Source organism: Dermacentor andersoni, chromosome 1 (genome assembly GCF_023375885.2).
Source record: "Dermacentor andersoni chromosome 1, qqDerAnde1_hic_scaffold, whole genome shotgun sequence".
Classification (NCBI taxonomy): domain Eukaryota; kingdom Metazoa; phylum Arthropoda; class Arachnida; order Ixodida; family Ixodidae; genus Dermacentor; species Dermacentor andersoni.
In genome coordinates this window covers 106697730-106716029 of record NC_092814.1, presented here as the reverse complement: position 1 = coordinate 106716029, position 18300 = coordinate 106697730, and the positions used below count along the sequence as shown (strand labels likewise).

At 49.7% G+C, this 18300-nt stretch overlaps 1 non-coding gene and 2 pseudogenes across 1 annotated transcript; 2 read left to right on the top strand and 1 right to left on the bottom strand.

Moving 5' to 3' along the window:
- Positions 1–930: 930 nt before the first annotated feature.
- Positions 931–1120, top strand: LOC126546494 (U2 spliceosomal RNA). The gene has a single exon (XR_007602610.1). It is a non-coding gene; the product is annotated as a U2 spliceosomal RNA (small nuclear RNA).
- A 2788-nt stretch (positions 1121–3908) lies between these two features.
- Positions 3909–4048, bottom strand: LOC126546452 (U2 spliceosomal RNA; annotated as a pseudogene).
- A 4612-nt stretch (positions 4049–8660) lies between these two features.
- On the top strand, positions 8661–8830 carry LOC126546382 (U2 spliceosomal RNA; annotated as a pseudogene).
- Positions 8831–18300: the final 9470 nt, after the last annotated feature.

The following is an 18300-nucleotide window of genomic DNA, read 5'->3' as shown; positions in this document are numbered from 1 at the left end:
GCGCGACACGGGCGAACCCGGGCACCGAATGGGGGCCGGATGGGGTGGTATCGCCATTCAGACGCTGTCACTGGAGCGCAGCCGTTCACATTTAATTTTGACACGGACCGCTTTTGTTGCAGCCTGTATACACTCGAGCGGCGTGCGCGATTCCCTTGTGACGCTCTCTAAACGTGCGCAGTTTTCTGTGAATTACCGCGCGGCCCATATTCGGGGCAGCTATTTGATTAGCGTGCTTAAAGGACAGCGGTCCTGTGTGGAAGGGAGGGGGAAGTCTCGGGGTCGCAAGCTCCACGATGAGTCGAGGGTTCGCGTATACGGTGTCGGTACACTCACCATCGAATTTGCCCCTTGTCCCAAGGGGCGCACACCGCCTGCCTCGGTGCTTGACTCTGGCGATCCGCGTCGGTTTCCTAGAACAACCATTTCGTGAGCACGTCGCCCATAGTTTAAATAGAGATAGGAAAAGTAACAGTACGAAAATCAAGGCGTAGTACTCAAAAGAAAGAAATAAATGAACTGAAGAAAGACTTCGAGAAGCGCGCGTCTGCAAGAGTATATAACTTATACGCACGTCATCCTATCAGGCTCCCCAAATTGATCACAGGCTACATCACAAGCGGTTGCAGGTGTCTTTTTCGTTAAAGCACGTAATAAATAAAAAAAGATCATGAGCCATTCGACTCTGTGAAGGTGGATGACCAGCGAAGCTCTTTAGCAGACGACCTAGAGACACAGAATTTTTAACGGTACGGACTCATTTACCGCGAATTTTATATACATTCGCATGGACGACGGGACCGCCGACCCGAGTAGCCAGAGGAAACTAGACACACGTGACGTTTCGACGGACCGCCACCACGGGAGAACCGAAGGATAGGAAAAGAGATACGCAAGTGCTTGGAACTCCGACGAAGATAAGGCGGTGCGAACGTAGACATGGCCGGCGCGGTTGAACGTGTAGTATCTGTCCTTATCATCTTAATATCTGATACGGGTTGTATTTGGACCCAACATATCAATCTTATTTTTGCAAGTTGGCGAAGTGCTTGAAGCCTGCTTCACTCCGCCGCGGTTCATCCCGGTATATTGCACTATCTTCGGGATTGGCCCACGGTTTTTGGTCTACGAATCTCGATCCGCTGGAAACTAGCTATATACAGCATCGCTGTAAAAATATTTCTGGGGTTTTACCTGCGAAAACTACGATATGATTATGAGGCACGCCGTATGGTGGGAGACTCCGAATGAATTTTGACCACTTGGGCTTGTGACATGCACCCAATGCATGGTACACGATCATTTTCGCATTCCGCCCCTATCAGAATGCAGCCACCGCGGCCGGGATCGAACCCGCAGCCTCGATCATAGCAGCACAGCGCCAGAGCCAGCTGCCTCGGCAAGTACAATCGGTATGTCCTGTACTCAGCTTTGCCAACGTTTGATTTCATACACTTGAAGGCGGGAAACCAAATTATTTGAGCGCGCTCAGTGAATATAGAGAACAAGTGCAAGCTTCTGATCAACTCGCTTTAGGGAGCTCTAGGAAGCGAGATAACATACGACAAAACGAGTGGAAAAATCACAAGACCAAATAATAACAAGCTAAAGATGTTTGCGCCTCGACATCGGTTGCTCCCCAAGCATACCATTGTAATGACTGATTGCTAAATGCGCAAAATTGGGAAACAGGGCACCACGCAGGAAGGGACGCACGGGAAGATCGAGCACAGACTGCCAACTTGTTTATTGCAACGTCGGGCGTCCCAAAATATGGCGTTACAAGAGAGCCCAAATGTGCCGGCGCATATACAAATCGAAAGTCAGATAAATACACTTCCCGGCCCACGTCCCCGCAGAACTTTCTAATGCATCTGATTAATCAAGAAAGACATCTGTGTACTGAACAGCGATATATGTGTGTCCCTTACGCAGGCGCTACATTTTCTTTTGATAAAACCGCTTCCAAAATCTATCTGGCACATGCGCTCTTGTTTCTTCTTATGTATCACAGTAAAATGAAATTGCGCGTCACACAGGGTTACGCATAACCTTGAGAACGTTGCGAACTGTCGCGGCATAAGCACGGTCGGCTCCACAAATACTTGCGCGGTTGTGTTTGCGTATTTCACGCGGAGAACGCGCCAGTGGCTGTGGAAAAAAAGCATGGAAAGCCTTATATGTGCGCTGCGCCGTGTATACATGAGATCCCGCTAACTTGTGGAAAATCCTACGTAGGGCAGACGGGGCGCTGCGTAAACGGTCGCGCACGGGAGCATCAGCTGACTGTACGAAAAGTAATGAGAAGGCCAATGTGCCTGCGCATTCCGCTGCGGGAACCTGTGAAGCGCAATTTCGTCTTACCAAGATACTAGCAAGATGCAAGAACGCGTGTGCCCGAGAGATTTCGGAAGCGGTTTTTATCATAAGAAGAGGAAGCGCCTGTGTAAGTGACACACCTATATCGCTGTTCCGTACAGAAATGTCTTTCTTGATTAATCAGATGCATTAGAAAGGTCTGCGGGGAGGCGGGGAAGGGTACCTATCTTTCTTTCGATTTGTGTATACGCCCGCGCATTTGGGCTTTCTTGTAATGCCATATTTTGTGACGCCCGACGTCGCAATAAACAAGTTGGCAGTCTGCGCTCGATCTTTCCGTGCGTCTCTTCTTGTGTGCTGTCCTGTTTCCAAATTTTGCGCATTTAGCAATCAGTCATTAGAATGAACCAACTAGCCCCTCGGGATATTCTAATTAACTATGTCGTTGGATGGAAAATAAATTGTCTGGTTTGTGCGCATTTTTCGAAACGCCACAGAGCATAGTGATAACGAGAGAATGATAATTGTTCGCTTCGTCTAACGTGTACGTATGCACTCTTGCCAGTATAAGCAGCCATAGAGGGTGTTGTACTTTAAGCAACCCTCCCAAGTAAATGTGATATTGGCTGTCAGTAATAATAGTGACAAATTAGTCGGATGCAGGGCAATCGAGTACACTGCTTTACAAAACGCAGTTGCGTGCAGAAACAAGGTTCCCTCTAAAAGTAGCTAATACAGAGCTTTGTACCGCTAAGAAAGTTTGTGTTTTTACCTTTCAACAATCCATGAGATGCATGGACCGAATTCGCAGAGCTTTACTTCCGTATGTGCCCTTTGCCATTGGCCGGTCGCCTTCGCTAATAATACGCCCAGCATCAGGACTGGCTGGAATTTCCGCGAGCAATTCTACCGTTAGAGGTTTTTGCGAATACGGGCCCAGAATTTCGGGGCAAGGATCACCAGTGCTAATCATAAGCTTAGTTAATGCGCAGTGTTACAAACTTATCGAGACCCAAGAAACTGTCGCTGTCAGTTCTTGTGCAAATGCTCCGAACATGTCGTATTTATTCGATTCATTGTTATTTATTATTTGGCTTGAAAACATATATACAAGTGAAAGAGAAACCTGTGAGCAGGCTGGTAACTGTCACCAGAAGGACCACAACGCCTGCCTATTCTTCAGGAAAGAGGCACAGAAACACAGAAGTGGAAAATAGGAGGAAGGCAAGGAAAGTGAAAATAAAGAACAAGATGACAAATGCCAAAGAATAAGGTAAAACAATGATATGGAATAGAGTACAGTTTGAGCAGAAAGAAAATCCCTGAAGGTCGCTCTATAAAAAGACTAACAAATTCAGAAATAATATCCGAGGTCTGACACTACACGTATATTATATAAGACCGTCACGAGTTCTCATCTGTTCACTACTTAAATTTTACCATGGCGCAGCTGGTCAGCGTATACACACCATGCTCCCTGGCGTTAAATGATTGCAAACAATTTCTGCCTGTCTATGTTCATACAGCGAAGCTGTATATGGCTATGGTTCTATGCATTTTTCGTGTTTGTTCGTCGGAATTAAAAAAGGCGAGCGTGGGCCGATTCCGGAGATAGTGTAATACCGGGCCGACCCGCGGCGGAGGTGAAACAGGCTCCAAGCACTCCGCCCCTAATAATAGTTATAATAAAATATAATAATAAATGAAATAAATAAATAAATCAAGATGCATTGTTTAAGGTCGATGGGTATACTGGAATCGTTTGTGAACAGCACATAGACTCACGAGCAGGAGGCGTTGCCACATACGCAAAGGACAAAATGTATGTACGACAACACCTTTGGCTCGCAAGAGGACAACGCCACCGACTGTGGGGATGTCTGTACAGCACAAACGACAGCAGACGGAATTGTGATATCCACTGTGCATATATTTCCAGGCACACCCAAGTGTGACATCGAGAAGTTCATGACCACGCACTTTTCGTGGGTTAGCCGTGATGACACCATCTTTGTGATCATCGCTCGAGACTTCAATGTGGACATTTACAAACCAGATACGAAATCGTTCACTCAGTTTGTGCTAGAAGAGTTTAGTTTGAAGTGCCACCACACAATTCCATGTCACTCAACTACTCAACAGCGGCCATGCATAGATTTAACTTTGGCCAAGAATCTGTTAACGTTGTAACCGAACCAATCAGTGCATGTCCCATTATTCACAAAGCTATCGTCACTACCATTACCAAATGATAAAATTAATACATGTACCCTTGTATAACCCTGTGTGATGTGCTACAGCTTCGCTGGTCATCCACCTTCGCAGAGTGGGATGGCTTCTCATCTTTCTTTTGTGTGAGTATTCTTTAAGGTATATTTAGTTAATCCACGCATGGCATGTATACAAACGCAAGTGCACGTGCACGTTATGCGTACGGCAAGCTTTAGGTTGGTAAACCATCTCGGTTTTTATCATTACAGTACTCGGTCGTGGATCTATCTTTTCAATGCTTTTTCAGATTTTATACACTATGTACAGTGCTCACGGAATGAAACGCGTCAATTTAGGGCTAAGTAATGCGCATACTTTCGCTTCAACCGGCTGCAGTTCGTGTCACATCGACGTAATTCTGGCGCGTACACTTACATCGGAGTCCTTGTCACCTTTGGTGACCAAATTCCTAGCGACATGACATGGTGCTCTCGCGTACTTTGCACATATGTAGGGTTGTACTAAATGCTCCGTGTCCTATTTCAATCCGTGAGCACTGTACATGCTAGAAGATGAAGCTCCCGCTATTTTCTGCGTGATCCATGCATTTGTGAATGCGCTTTAAACTTCTTGCGCTTTCCCTTTCTCTTTTTCCTTCAATTCCTTCAATGCCTTTCGCCTCAGAGCAAACCAGATCTATCTAAAGTTGGCCCTCCTTCCTTTCGTTGCCCCTTTCCGTTCTCTTGTCGCGCTATAGACACACCTCACATACTGCGCACTGCGTCCACGATGCGCCAAGTGGTCTTGAATTCGCTAAATGTCACGGTGTTCCTTTTTGATACGACATCATGCAAAGAAGGCTTAACGTTCCAACGAGAATTCTCCCTTCGAGTTCTCTTCGAGTATCGCGGCCATCGCAGCTCAGCATCGTGGCGGGAAAAAATATCTGGAAGTATTCCAGAAGAAACACTGCCGTCATGGCTGCGGTGGAGCGCGAAACGATGGAGCCGGTCACCCGCGGCGCCGAGCGTGGCGTGATTCTCTTCCACGCGCGCCGCCCAGGCATCATTTAGGTCGCCAGTCGCTGCATTTCAACTCCTTTCGGCACAATCTTGGTCATCGTCGGCTGCTTGCCTATTCCGGCGGTGAACACCGGCTCCGACGCGCATGTTCTCCCTCGCCAGCCATGAACAGCGCGCCACGCTTTGCCATCGCCTCACAGCGGGGCCCAAGTGGTCGGCGCGGGATAAAAGATAGAGGAAAAAAAAGGGGTCTCCCATTTGCCGGGATGTGCGTCTCTCGGCATCAATCTCACGTTACGGTGCATGCATAAAAGCCGAGCTCGCTGCAGAAGGCGGGCCTTCACGGCAGTGTGTGTTGTTTCGGCGCGTTGTTTTTCGGGGTGCAATCTATAGCCGGCGCACGGCGTTGCCAAGCGCAGCGAGCATCCTCTTCTTTTTTTGCCAACGACGGGCTGTTGGGGAGGGATGGGTAGGAGACGCAACAACAAGTCGAGATGGCAACAGCGGCAAAATGGTCATGCAAACAGCGACGAGCTAAAGAAAACGCCATAGCGGGCCGGCTTTATGTCTGGGGAGGGCCCACGCATGCATGCGGCGTATTTCTTTTTATTTAGACGGATGCACGCGCCCCGGGCATATTGGGGAGTGCGCGCCGAAGACGGCCGATTTCCATGATGCGCGCATATGCGACGCCTCCCCCAGAGGCACCGCAGGATGGCAGGGGGTGTCGTTCGGCGTCGCTGCCGGCGCATGCACGTTCCGTGGGACCGATTGCATTTTGCAGGAGCGCCCAGTCAACTCGTCCCGTATTATCGCGGCAGTGCGCGTGTGTGTGCGTGTGTCACACGGCCGGGACCCGTGTGCGCTGAGCTCCTTGCGTGCATGCGGGCCGCCGTTTCGGGAATTTGTCTACCTCGCGAGGGACGCGCGGCAGCTGCTCGCCAGGCTCTTCGGATCCGCCCCGGGGAGCTAGCAGCAGCCTCCATCAACAGCAAGCTCCTTTCGCGTCTTTCCTCTGAGGCCTCTTGCTGCAACGGCGAAGGCAGACGCATACACGGGTGCGGCTTGCTTGACGCTTGTGCTACTACACCACAATTTGTTCGCTTACTTGGCGGCGAGGATATGCAGAAGGCTGCGCGGAAACGCCGAAGGAAGCGACTTAGACATCCTTCTTCTAGGATGCCGTGCCAGAAAAAAAAAAAAAATATTTTCTATAACTTGACTCCAGGAGTTTTGGTGAAATCTTCGCTTTCATAAATGCTGTACGAGAGCTTGCCTTTGGATTAATTCGCGTACGACGTCGAAACTTGAATGAACAGGCTCTTTTTAATTTAGAACCTGTATATGTCAAATTTCTAAAGTACACCGTGTTTCTAACCTTTAAAGATATACTCCTCATACATTAGTGGAGCAGGAGATGTAATATTTCTCTTCGCCTCACCCGCTTTCTGTTACATTTCGTCTAAGAAGCTGGTCGAGCAGCATGCATGACCGGCATGGGGTATGTACTGTCGTCGATGATTCGACCGAAGATCCACTGGCGCCATGTTAGCCTTTCTGACATGAAACGTGCACGCGTTGCATTGTGTTTGCGTGTTCAGCCCTGTTGTATTCGCGGTCACCTCTCTTGGACACATATGTTGGTCACCTCTCTTTACGGTCGCATCGTCGTATACCGCATGCAACCTCAGCTCTGCTATTGTGGATTACAATTTCCAAGCGCCCGTATTCCCGCAATTCCTTAATAAAGCAGTCCCATTCGTGCCACCCTATCCACATAAGTGAGGCAACGAGCGTTTTGCTTACCGTGTACACTGAGAGATTGCAAAACATTTATTTCAGGTACGTGTACAGGTGTGCGGCCGAACTGCACAAAGATCTCGTCCGCGAAACTTGGTGCCGGAGAAGAGTGCCGTGCCGCGTCATCCATTTCTTGAAGATCGAGATGAAATCGTGGGCCGCCGGGACGGGACTTTCTGTTCGTATATATCGTGCGCCGCGGAAGCCGGAGACCGGTTGCAATTGGCTCCGGATTGGATAGACACCGAGAACTAGAAATAATTGAATGCAGTTCGCTGGCGGTGCGCAGCGCTGTCTCTTCCCTCGCCGAACATATATCTATAGCTAGAAAGAGCAGCGGCGCTTCCGCATGAAATCGAATTGGGTAGAGAGCAGTCCACTCCTTTCATTGTCTTGGTCAGCCACCCTGACGCGCTAACAATTTCTATGTCTGTTCCCCCTCAGTTGCTGGTCTCGATGCGGCCGCACTTCCTCGCTGAGTCGACAAATATGAAAACATGAAAACAGGGAGCAGCAAAAGGAGAGGCGATCGCGGAAGAACAGATAAGCAAAAGCAAAGGGCCAGTCCTCCTCTTTTCGAGATACATCATCATAACGCTATATCCTCCTTCGTAATACCTCGCCGTGGGAGAAGCCAGCTTCCAACGGCGATCCCACGTGATTCTTTTCTTTTTCCGGTTTGAAACAAGAGGGGGTTACATTTGGTGCTATCAATTTTCCAGAATGCAATTGCCCATGGCCGTGTACCGCGATTGACCGCCGAGCAGAGGCTGACCGCTTTCTTTTGGTGACTTTTATGTGTGTGCCTGCGCTAAAGCTTTCTTTGGGGCCCCGATGTGTAAGCAGTAAATTCTTCTTTATCATTTTTTTTCTTTTGGGCAAGCCATTTGGACGTTGTTGCATGCTGACTACCTTTTAACAATTACCTTCAACAGCTTTCGCGTTGCCTTCGAGATACCACCTTTACTGCCGAATAATCTAGCGTGCTGAAAAGCTGGCGAAAATTAATTTCTCTGTCCGAAGAAATCGAATCACTGCTCACGCTTTCCATTATTGAGTGCGAAGAAAAAGAATCATGAGCCATTCCACTCGGTGAAGATGGATGACCAGTGAAGCGGTTTAGGACATGACACAGAACTAGGTGACACAAAATTTTGAACAAAGATACGAACTCATTTACCGTGATTTTTGTATACATTTGCGTGGACGACGGGACCGCCGTCCCGAGGAGAAGGAGAGCGGAAGAAGAGGAAAGTAGATGCGCAAGCTCTTGAACGCCGACAAAGAGAGGGCGGTGCCAACGTAGACATGGCCGACGCGGGTCACCTGTTTTTGTCAGCTTAATATCCGATATGGGTTTTATTTAGACCCGAGTTATTAATCTTAATTTTGCAAGTTGGTGGAGTGCTTGAAGCCTGCTTCACGTCCGCCGCGGATCGGCCCGGTATTTCACTATCTCCGGGATCGGCCCATGGCTTTTGCACGCGCAGAACAAAACAAAAATGCATGGGGCCCTAGCCATAAATAGCTACGCTGTTTATGACTAGGGATAATATAATAGGGATTATGGCTAGGATAATATAGCTTGAGGTAATTTCCCCCTGAAACCGTCCTTGATGTCACTTTCAGGCTGTTTTACCGGAAATTTATATATATATATATATGTATATATATATATATATATATATATATATATATATATATATATATATATATATATATATATATATATATATGTACTGTCAGACGAAGGCAAAGTAGGCACATACGCTCTCACCTATCAGCGACACGTGGCGCGTGCGCATCACAAGTGGGCCATGGATACAGAGAGAGAGAGAAAGGAAGAGGGAAAGATAGGGAGGTTAGCCAAGGACGGTTGGCTACCCTGCACTTGGGGAGGGTGAAAAGGAAAGAACAGATAAGGAGAGAAAATAAATACAGTAGTCAGTCATTCACAGTCAGTCACAGAGGAATCTCCCCTGTGACAGGCGTTCATACAGTCCAGTGTCATTCAAGAAACGCGGGGGGGGGGGGGGGGGGGGGGGCTTTTGTGGCCTTTTGCATGCAATGACGCATAGGTCATGGCCCAAGGATCTTTTCTTCTGAGGGCCATAGATACGGGGAATGTATTGTCTCTCCGGGTTATACCGCAGGCTACAGACCGAGAGTCCTGCATGCTACAGAGCTGACGCAAGAATAGCTGCAAGCGTCGCTTCTTGAGAGTGGCATGACGATGAGTTCGGACGAGCAACTAGGTCCGGCAAAACAGTCAGCTAATTACGTTGCTGACTATACCACAGTGGGCGGGCAACGACTGCAGCACACCACAGAGGCTCGACGCTAAAGGTTATTGTATGCAGATAGGTAATATGTTCAATTGCCTAGCCATTATTATTTGTAATTGGCTAGCAAGGCACGGCGACCTCGGGGATTGGAGTGCCTGCCGCGAAGCACTCAAGTTCGCCCATTCGCGAGCTCGTTGTTGCAGAATATTTCATGGGACTTAGTAGAAGAAAGACGGTGATCTACTGGCAACAGTCGCATTTATACGATCAGTTCGAAGACAAGTGCTGCTGACTGTACCAACATGTACCATTCCTCGTTCACGTGAATGCTGAGAGAGAGAGAGATACAAAAGGGGAGGAAAGACAGGGACATTAGCCAGTGTAAGTACCGGTTGGCTACCGTGTGCTGGGGAAAGGGTTAAAGGGAATAAAAGGTGAAAAAAAAGTGAGGAAAATTCGCGCAATAACGCGATGCTACGCGCTACAACATTCAAAGATCGTCGCACAATTCGACAGTTTTTTCGAGGCGGCGCCAATGTTTCACGCCATTGTGTTTTCCAAAGCTGGTGCTCGAAATAATTTTTGCAGTCAATGGAGGGAATAAAGAAGTTATGAGAAAGAGCAAAAACAGCATCAAAACGGCCCTGACAATCCTACGATGAAAATAATATAACATTGTGCTAGAAACTTTTTCCCTCAGCTGCAAGTGCCGTCAGCATGTCATGACGAACCTCTCACAATATCGCTTTTGAGAATAAAATTATGCACAGCAAGAAACATGCACAAATCGACAAAAAGACCATTTTCTTCCGGGTTGATAGAGGTCGTTATTTCAGCTATTTATGACTAACTACACTGTATACAAATTTCTGAAGTGAACTGTAGTATATTCTGTTCCATTATGCTCGCTTCGAAGCGCGCTCCGAGACATCTAGATTATCGGTAATCTACGTACGATTCGCCTCATAGCTTTTTTCTATAGTAAAGAGACAAAGTGCAACGCCTACACTGTGCCGTAGGGTACAATCCTACTTCTGTATGTTAGTGACGAACGGGGATTCGGAGGGCTTTGAAGGGTCGCTGCGCAGACGCTGCCAGATGCTCTGCAATCGAGCAGCGGGAGAAGAAAAGTAAGAAAAGTAAAGATGCAACTCGAGTGGAACGACAGGCTCCGAGCGCCCGGTCACGGGGGGTGAGGGTTGGCCTTCGGCGCATCGTTTCATTCACCGGCCGCAGCGCTAGGGACGACGAGGGTCGTGTGAACAGCCCATAGCCCTGTGATCCGAAAATTAATTGCATTCGTCGGACATGGAGCCGACATTAGGCTGCAATTGGGAGGAGTTCAATTTTCCCCGGCTTTAGAGAGGGCAGGATTTGCCGCGAGGAAGGCGTCCCGATAAAGGAACCCGGGTCCCTGCCGTCACTCGGTGTGAGGGGTGGGTGGGGGGTGGAAGGGGGCGGCTGTATTGAAAAGAGCTCAGCGCGTGCGCCTTCCCACCGGCACGAGGAATGTTCCAGAGAGACACACCGAGAAGGCTGGGCGATTTGTAATTAGAAATCGCAGCTGAATGGTCTGCGCTTTCGATAATTAGAAACCTTTCTCTTGTGCATTCAGGCCCCCCGAGGGAACGGCGCGCTACCTCTGCGGGGCTTCTGGATGCTGGAGCACCCCCTTGCGAGCCGCAGCGATGCTTTTGCCGGTGCTCCGTTAGGCGTATGCACTTGGCTAGGTTGACACGTCAGCTCACCTATGGTATTCCCACTGGCAATGTCTGTGTTACGATTGTTCTTACCGAAGCTTAGAACGCTCCCTCTTTACGAGCGGCTCTTTATACGTATATCAACACGATACAACTTATCAGAATATTTAGGTCTCTTATACGGATCCCGCAATACTTATTTCTAGACGCAGCAAAATGTATTGAAGGGCACCACCTCGCGAATTTTCTCCCATATTGCTAATGCACAACCCTCGATGTTTTGCTTTTATCTTCATCACTGGCCCTCTGTAAACTACTAATCTCCACCGCGCAGGCCGTGAGATGGCATCGCATTGTATGCTGGTTTTACAGCGAATAACTTTCTTAGGTTCTTTCGCCCGTGTTCGTGGTCGGTGGCTGGCGATTGGGTTTGGTCGGACTTGGCCGATACAAAGGCCCTCGCACAACCGAGTCGCGTATTTTTCGGCTTATTGCTTTTTGAGATGCAAGTGCTGTCGCGCGAGAACTTTGGGGCGTCTGAAGGTTTACGTGCTCTTGACAAGCGTTGACGTACGGCCTTGTTGGAGACATACTTCGGATTGTTTTCAGCGCATTGACGACATTGACGACGAGGACAAGAGAGTGGACACACACAAACGCTTGTTTGTGTAAATCTTCGTCAATGGTTTCTGCCCACTTTTTTTTTTCTTTCCCCCGTTGTCTTCCCTTTCTTCATTTATGTTTTTTTCACATCTGCTTGGCCGCTGAACAGTCTGCGGGTCCACCGAGATGTCAAAAAATTACGTCCCCCATGGCCTTCCCACTTCCAATTCTTTCCTTCCTCTTGAACAATAAAACCTGCCTGCCTATGTATAGGGCATATTTCTTTTTTTGTTTTTTTTTTTCATTTGAGCATGACGTCAGAAGAGTTGGTTCACGGTCATCTTTGCAGAGCACCGCTATACACAACACCGTGACTCAAAGAAACACAAGGGCAGGGCGCCCCGTTTTCGCGTTTCTTTTTGTCCCTGCGTAGTTTGCAGCGCTGCTTCTCAATCAATGATGCATCTCTTTAAAGCGCACTCAAACTGGCTACGGCCGTGTTTAGGAGTGCAGCTCAGAACGCGACATTCAGCTCGCTCTTTCTCTTTCTATGTACTGTTTTCTGCGATTCCTGACGTCCCCTGAACACGGCAAATAGTAGCTGTTTTACTGCACAGCACCACTGCAGCAGCTGGAATTTCAAGTTCGGACAGGCCATCTCATTTCTTGAGCGATATTCTAAAGTGCCGGGAAAATAAATGATTTGCTGATATGTTCACAACTGCTGTACTTAGGGACTGAAATGGTCTATTTAGCGGGTTAACAGAAACAGAACACATTTAAAGATAAACAAGTGCATCGTGACTCATTAGAATTTCTTCTGTAACACATCTACCAGAACTAAGTGATCACTCAGTACTACATGCAGAATTATCCTGGCAGCTACCTCAGTGCAAAAAAACAAGAACAAACAAGAAAATAACACTTTACCATAAAGGTGATTACATCAGCATCAACAATGCACTAACCGAGTTTTACAGCTGGTACATTATAGATTTCCCGAAGCGCACAGTAGACACCAACTGGACGCTTTCTAAAAATAAAATGATCGAACTCACTGAGACTTACATACCAACTATCATCTTAACAGAGCGACCTTCGTCCCCATGATTCAACAACACAGTAAAACGACTAAACAATAAAAAGAAAAGATTGTTTCGTAAAGCCAAGCATTCCAATACCGCTCCTGCTTGGGAAAAATATTACGTCAGTGAAAAGGCGTTTGATTCTTTGGCCGCAACATCTAACCGAACCTTCTACTCAACAACACTCCCTAACATGCTGCAAAACAATCCCAAACAATTCTGGAAATACATTAGCCCAAATAACCGTAAACCATTATTATTATATTATTACGATATGATCGGTAAATACCCGAGAGACGAGCCGCCATGAGAACGACGACGAAGTGGGTCGGTACCCTTGGCGCGAGTGAATATCGGCCTGGCGCTCTGGCTCCATTTAGTGTAAATAGTCTGTAAATAGCCTCTTTTGTCTGTGTCTTTCTACACGTAACATTCTGGTGGAGGTGAGCGATCCCCGTCCTCGCCACGGAACTCCGGAGTGGTCGGTACGTCGAGCTTGTCACCATGCCTCCCGGTGACGAGCCCGCCTCTGCAACGGCTTCGGCAGGTCCGACTGCTCCCGTCGTCACGGTTGCCCAACATCGCGACCCTGGTGTGTTCTCTGGCCTGGAGGGACAGGACGTTGACGAATGGCTCAAGCTATATCAACATGCCAGCGCTAATAACAGGTGGGACCCAACCATCATGCTCGCCAATGTCATCTTTTATCTTGGCGGCACGCCACGCGTGTGGTACCAGACGCATGACGAAGACATCAGCAGTTGGGACTCTTTCAAAGAACAGCTACGGGAACTGTTCGGCGACCCCATTGGCCGCAAGGTTGCCGCGAGAAAGGCTCTTGCGTCTCGCGTTCAGACATCTACAGAGCCGTACGTTTCCTACATCTTCGACGTCTTGGCTCTATGCCGCAAAGCTGACGATGCTATGTCTGAATCAGATAAAGTGTCACATGTCCTAAAAGGCATCGCCGACGACGCTTTCAATTTGCTTGTTTTCGGCAATGTCTCGACAATCGACGACATCATTAAAGAATGCCGTCGCCTTGAACAAGCCAAGAGCCGTCGTATCACACACCACATCACGCGGCTACCCAACACCGCTGCTACGTCGACATGTGAGGGTCGATCGCGTCAAGCCACCACCTGTGACGACGTCACCCGTATTGTTCGCCGCGAGCTTGAGGCCGCCTGTTCGCCAGCTTTCTCCACGACGCCTCCCGATCCACCAGCAACCACGATTGCCATGATTCAGGCCGTAGTTCGACAAGAATTTGAGAACATGGGTCTGAACTCTGTGTGTTCAACATCTCAACCCAGCGTTCCCCAGTTCTCCACCGGCCCTCCTCGTCCCCGACAGTCCTTTTCCGCCACATCTCGCCGCAGCCCGTCCGATTGGCGTACCCCTGATGACCGGCCGATCTGCTTTCACTGCTGTCGCATCGGCCACGTCGCTCGTCACTGCCGCAACCGTTGGCCTCCGCCTCCTCGGACATACGCCGCCACTTACTCCCGCACCTTTGGCCCTTCTGTTCCCTATGCCACCCGCCGTGAACCCACTGCCGCTGATGCTCCTCTTCCGAACCTTCGCTACAGCCGCTCGCCCTCACCTCGACGCCGTCAGTCCCATTCGCCCCAACCCCGCCGCTTCTCTTCGCCGCCTATCACCTCCCGGGCCCAGCCGGAAAACTAGGCACTGCAGCTTCTGGAGGTGAAGCTGCGTTGTCGACACTGCCCTCAAATCCTCTGCTCACGTTAAACACGAACCAAAACCTTCTTGACGTTGACGTTGATGGCTATCCTGTCACGGCACTCATCGACACAGGGGCACATCTTTCTATTATGAGTGCTGCCTTCCGACGACGACTGAACAAGCTCCTCACCCCAGCGTCGGCACGCGTCGTCCGCGTTGCGGATGGTGGTACTGTGCCTATCATCGGCATGTGTACGGCACGTGTTAGCATCGCCGGCCGCCACACTCCTGTCCTCTTCACCATGATTGCTCATTGCCCCCACGATCTCATTCTCGGCCTCGATTTTCTCTCCGCGCATTCTGCTCTTATTGACTGCTCTGCCAGTACCCTTCGCCTTGAGTTACCGATTCTCGCAGAACCTTCTGACGCACCCCAGTGCCGCCTACGCCCCACTGGCTTTATTTGCCTGCCGCCAAAATCAATAGCCTATATTGAACTCTTGTCTTCCCCACCAGTCCCTGATGGCGAGTACCTCGTCACTCCTCTGCGCGACATTCCACTACAGTATGACGTTACCGTGCCTCACAGTATACTTACTGTTACTGCGAACCGCACTTTCATGCCTATCTTTAACTTTGGATTGGCGAAGCAAATTCTACCACAAGGTATTTGCCTTGCCAACGTTGATTGTCTCGGCGACCATCACGTGGCAAATTTATCAACCGATCCTTCTTGCGAGCTTAGCAGGCCTCTCGTGCCAGCCTCGGCCGCCGATCCCAAGATACAGAAAATGGTTGCGACGGACCTGTCTTCTGCGCAGGCTGAAGACCTTTATCGAGTATTATCGGCCTACACAGATATTTTCGACTTCGACGATCGCCCTTTAGGCCAGACACTCGCGGTCAAGCATCGGATTCTTACTGGTGATGCTACTCCTATTCACCGACGACCGTACCGAGTTTCTGCGTCGGAACGCCAAGTTATTCAAAGCGAAGTGAACAAAATGCTAGACAAAAACATCATTGAGCCTTCTTCGAGTCCCTGGGCGTCACCTGTAGTGTTGGTTAAGAAGAAGGATGGCACGTGGCGCTTCTGTGTAGACTACCGTCATCTGAACAAAATCACTAAGAAAGACGTCTACCCGCTCCCACGTATAGACGACGCCCTTGACTGCCTCCACGGTTCCAGCTATTTCTCTTCTATTGATCTTCGTTCTGGATACTGGCAGATTGCTGTTGACGATATGGACAGAGAAAAAACCGCGTTCATCACACCTGATGGCCTATACCAATTTAAAGTAATGCCGTTTGGATTATGCAACGCCCCTGCCACCTTTGAGCGTATGATGGACTCCTTGCTCCGAGGTTTCAAATGGTCCACATGTCTCTGCTACCTCGACGACGTCATCGTCTTCTCACCCACGTTCGACACTCACCTTGAGCGTCTCACAGCTATACTTGATGTATTTCGAAAGGCGAAGCTGCAACTTAACTCGTCCAAATGTCGTTTCGGCCGCCGCCAAATTACTGTTCTGGGCCACCTCGTTGACGCTTCCGGAGTACAGCCTGATCCTGACAAAACTCGCGCTGTCCGAGACTATCCGGTTCCGAAGACAGCCGCCGACGTTCGAAGTTTTGTAGGGCTATGCTCGTACTTTCGTCGTTTTATTCAAGATTTTGCGGCAATTGCTAGACCCCTCACTAATCTTTTGAAGAAAGGCGTACAGTTCTCGTGGGGTACTGCAGAAGCCGCCGCCTTCTCTCATCTCGTTACTCTTCTCTCCTCACCACCCATCCTCGCCCACTTCGACCCTGATGCCCCTACAGAATTGCGTACAGATGCCAGCGGTCATGGCGTAGGTGCCGTCTTAGCCCAGCGTCAGCGTGGCCAGGATCGCGTTATTGCTTATGCGAGCCGCCTCCTCACACCACCGGAGCGCAACTACTCCATTACGGAACGAGAATGCCTTGCTGTAGTCTGGGCGGTAGCGAAGTTCCGTCCTTACCTTTACGGTCGCCCTTTTTCCGTAGTCACTGACCATCATGCTCTCTGCTGGCTCTCATCGCTAAGAGATCCTACAGGCCGGCTTGGTCGATGGGCTTTGAGGCTACAAGAATTTTCATATTCCGTGGTGTACAAGTCTGGCCGCCTGCACCAAGACGCTGACAGCTTGTCGCGTTACCCTGTTGACGACCCTGACTCCTCCAATATTACCAGTGCTGCTTGCATATTCTCTGTGTCGCAGCTGCTTCATTTCGCCGACGAGCAACGTCGTGACGCCTACATCAGAGCACTCATCGACCGTTTTGAACACACTCCGGCCGACGCCACACTACGCCTCTTCGTCCTCCGCGATGGTACTCTGTACCGTCGTAACCTTCATCCGGACGGCTCTGAGTTCCTACTTGTCATACCTAAACACCTCCGCTCAACCGTTTTAGAAGAGCTTCACGACGCACCAACGGCAGGACACCTCGGCGTATCTCGAACCTATGACCGTGTACGTCGCCGTTTTTTCTGGCCGGGCCTTGCCCGTTCCGTGCGACGTTACGTCGCCGCCTGTGAACTTTGCCAACGACGCAAGAAGCCTTCCCAGCTCCCCGCTGGTTACCTGCAGCCGCTCGACATCCCTGCCGAGCCCTTCCATCGTGTCGGCTTAGACCTTCTCGGCCCATTTCCGGAATCTACATCAGGAAACAAGTGGGTTGCAGTCGCGGCGGACTACGCGACCCGCTATGCCGTAACACGCGCTCTTCCGACCAGTTGCGCAACTGATGTTGCGGACTTCCTCCTGCATGATATCATTTTGATTCATGGTGCTCCGCGTCAATTGCTAACAGACCGTGGCCGTACGTTCTTAGCCAAAGTCATTGACGACATCATGCGTGCCTGCGCAATACAGCATAAGTTTACCACCTCCTACCACCCTCAAACGAACGGCCTCACTGAGCGTTTGAACCGCACCCTTACAGACATGCTATCCAAATACGTTTCAGACGACCACCGTGATTGGGACCAGGCTCTACCTTACATCACCTTTGCGTATAACTCTTCCCGTCTCGACACTGCTGGCTTTTCTCCTTTTTACCTCTTGTATGGCCGTGAACCGACGCTACCGCTGGACACTGTGCTTCCGTCCAACACAGCATCAACTAGCGCTTATGCCCGTGATGCTATCGCCCATGCTGACCATGCTCGCCAACTTGCGCGCGCTCGGCTACAAGTATCTCAAGACAAACAAAAGCAGCGCTACGACCTCCGTCACCGTGATGTCACTTTTGTCCCCGGCACCCTCGTGTTACTTTGGTCACCATCGCGTAAAGTTGGCCTTTGTGAGAAACTGCTTTCCTGTTATACCGGCCCATATCGCGTGCTTCGCCAAGTGACAGATGTCACCTACGAAATCGTTCTCGCCACGCCCACTACGTCCTCTGCTGTGACTACCAGTGACATTGTCCACGTCGCCCGACTCAAGCCCTACAACTCTCCACGTGCCTTGGATATTTAACTGCACCGTGACGGCGCTTTTGCCGCCGGGGGGTAGTATTACGATATGATCGGTAAATACCCGAGAGACGAGCCGCC